At 48.6% G+C, this 3,309-nt stretch overlaps 1 long non-coding RNA gene across 1 annotated transcript; it reads left to right on the top strand.

Annotated features, from left to right (window-relative positions):
* Positions 1–203: 203 nt before the first annotated feature.
* Positions 204–3,078, top strand: LOC123330402. Its single transcript, XR_006546280.1, has 2 exons — positions 204–300; positions 2,860–3,078. It is a non-coding gene; the product is annotated as an uncharacterized LOC123330402 (long non-coding RNA).
* The last annotated feature ends 231 nt before the right edge of the window (positions 3,079–3,309 follow it).

The raw sequence follows: 3,309 nt of genomic DNA, 5'->3' as shown, positions 1-3,309 counted from the left end.
CTTTTTGGTGTCCTTTACAGTGGGAGACTGAAACCTTAGTGGGCAGATGGACTGCCTCCAAGAGTCTAAGGATTTGATCACCATATTTGATTGGAGACCCTCGGGTGGTCAAGTGGCCCCTTTCTGCCAAAAAGTTTAGAACCTGAATTGCATGTTGTTGGGAACTTTTCTCATCTGGAGAGCAGATTAGTAGGTCATCTACATATTGTAATATTTCCCCATTAGGTCCTGGGTCCAGATCTAGGAGATCCCGGCTAAGGACCTGTCCAAACATGTGCGGGCTATCTCTGAACCCCTGAGGTAATACTGTTCAAGTCATTTGTTGGTGTTTTTCTCCTGGGGCTTCCCACTCAAAAGCAAAAATATATTGGGATTTTTTTAGCCAGTGGTATACAAAAAAAAAAAAAAAAAAAAAAAAGCATCTTTAAGATCCAAGACTGTAAACCACTTGGCACTGGGTGGGATTTCTCCCAAGATTACATAGGGATTGGGTACTGTGGGATGGAGGGGGACTACAGCTTCATTTATGATCCAGAGATCCTGAACCATTCACCAGGTTCTGTCTTTTTTCTTTACTGAGAGGATTGGGGTATTACATGGTGAACTGGTGGGGACCAATAGCCCACAAACAAGGAATTTATTTATTAAAGGCTGGAGTCCATCCCGAGCCTCTCTCTTGAGAGGATATTGTTTCCGGTTAGGAAACCGAGTGGGATCTTGGAGGACAATGATGACCGGTTCAGCTTGGTGGGTTCATCCAGGAATCCCCTGGTCCCACACCTGGGGGCTAATTTTGTCTTCCCATAGTTTTTGGTCCCTCTCTATTGAAGGTGTAATGGGTTCTTCAGTAGTAACCAGGAGCTGCAGGGTTCTAGGGGCTGAAAAGCTTCCCATCACAAGGGTGGTCCCCAGTTTAGTGAGTATATCTCTTCCCAATAAGGGAGTAGGATACTCAGGCACCACCAGAAACTGGTGCGAAAATATTTGTCCATCCCAGCAACAAAGAAGTGCTTGGGTGAATCTTTTAGTAGTTGTTTTTCCTGTAGCACCCAAAATGGTACAGGTTTGGAGGAGAAGGCTCCAGAGTAGGAGATCAAGACAGAGTAGGTAGCCCCTGTGTTAACCAATAAGTTCTCAGACCTACCTGCCACATCCAGTTACACACTTGGCTCCAGCCCCATTATCTGTGACAAGCGGGCTGGCTGGAGTGGGCCACTTCAGTCCTCTTGAACCATCGTGAGGGAAGGCTTGGCACTTGACCTTGAGGCTCTTGGGTCCCAAGGGCAGAGTGCCACCCAGTGTCCCAGTTGATGGCATTTGTGGCAAGCAGTTCTAGGATACTTATCACTCTTTGGGCCAAAGCCCCGCCTGTCTACAGATTAAGCATTTGCCTCGTGCCTTGTCCCTTCAAGGACTCGGGGTTTGCCATAGGGCTTCTCTGGAGGGTGGCCAGGATCTGGGCATGCCTTGTCTCTTTCCTTCTCTTCCTCTCCTGGACCTTGGCCTCCTTCTCCTGTTCTCTGTTATAAAAGATATTGGTGGCTGTCTGGACCATCTCATCTAAAGAGGCAGCAGGGCACTGTTGCTGTAGCTGTTGTAACTTAATTCTGATATCTGATGCACATTGGGACAGGAATTTGTCCTTTAAAATCACCTGTCCCTCATAACAGTCTAAGTCCAGATTGGTAAACTTTTGCCTTTCCAGAAAGGCAAAGGGGTTCTCATTGGGCTCCTGAGTTATTGCTGAGACTGGGCACAGTCCCACAAGTAATAGGCTTCCTTCTGTTTCCATGGTGGACTTCCTTAAGGGTGAGTATTTCTGAAGCTTGACCTACCCAGTACTGTTGCAACCTGAGAGGGAGGCATCCCCGGGTCAGGATGCAGATCCCCAGATAGGCTGAGGTGTGACAGCCTCCCAAGAATTGGGTCCCTGAGCAGGTTGAGGTGTGACAACCTTTCGAGGACCAGATCCCTAGGCAGGTGTAGGTGTGATGACCTCCTGGGACTCTTGGACTGGAGTTTGGGCATCCCCAAGGTCTCCAGAGTGGCCAGTGCTGGGTAGAATTAAAGGGTTTGTAACTCATTGCTAGTTTTCCCACTGTGGACAGGAATAGATATAATGATGTAAGCTCATCCTACCTAGTGCTGTTGCAACCTGAGAGGCTGGCATCCCTGGGTCAGGATGCAGATCCCCAGGCAGTCTGAGGCATGACACCTCCTAGAGATTGAGTCCCTGGGCAGGTTGAGGCGTGATGACTTCCTGGGACCCTTGGACTGGAGTTGGGCATCCCCAAGATCTCCAGTGTGACCAGTGTTGGATAGGATTAAGGGGTTGTAATCTTAACTCATTGCTGGTTTGTTCACTGCAGATGGGAATAGATACTGTGATATAAAACAATCCAAGCCTGTGCCCTGAGACTGGGAAACAGTGAAACAGTCATATAAGCCTTGTCGTCTTACTCTAAGGGATTGTAAGTCACTGATTTTTTCCCCTAGTCCTCCTAAAGAGCAGGTTAGGGTGTCTCCCCTGGTAAGCATTTCGTTGTCATAGACTCACTTTAGGTAATAACAGGAGTAGTGACAAAGGAGTGCATTATCTCACCCTGTTAGGGGCATTAAAGTATTTTAATAATAGGCTGGGTGGAGCAGCATTGCCTACAAGGGGAAGGGTCCTGATTGTGCTAGAGGAAGCACACTGATTGAAACCGCCCACCCTGGCCAGGCACCATAGTAACCATTTGCATGAGTTGTTTTATGACAGGAGATCCTGATAAGGAATATGGAACTAATAAACCACCACCAACCGGAAGAGTTCAGGAAAGGTCTAAAGGAGACACCGTGTGTCTGTCCACTTCCCAGAATCCCTCTCGCTAGCATCCATCTTGGCTGAGAGATGCATGCACCACAAGGAAAGACTCTGAATTAGAATGATTGGCCAAAGACCACCCGGAAACTAATCCCATCACTAAAAAACCGGAGACTGAGAGCCACGCAGCAGAGCAGTTCTCCTGGGTTCCCTTACCCTACTGCTCTCCACCCAGGTGCCCTTTCCCAATAAAACCTCTTGCTTTGTCAGCACATGTGTCTCCTCAGACAATTCATTTCCAAGTGTTAGACAAGAGCCCAGTTTCGGGCCCTGGAAGGGGGCCGTCTTCCTGCAACAAATGGCGACTCTAGTGGGACTCTTCTTGACTGAGACTGACATCCTGACCACTCAGGGTACTCAAGGGCCAGCTTGCCTGCCAATGGACCAGACCCAGCGGCAGCAACTGGGACCCTTTTGTCCCTGGTCTCCTCCTGATGCGGACC

This window comes from Bubalus bubalis, chromosome 18 (assembly GCF_019923935.1).
Source record: "Bubalus bubalis isolate 160015118507 breed Murrah chromosome 18, NDDB_SH_1, whole genome shotgun sequence".
NCBI lineage: Eukaryota > Metazoa > Chordata > Mammalia > Artiodactyla > Bovidae > Bubalus > Bubalus bubalis.
Note: the sequence above shows the minus strand (reverse complement) of the source record. Positions and strands in the feature narration are given on the sequence as shown.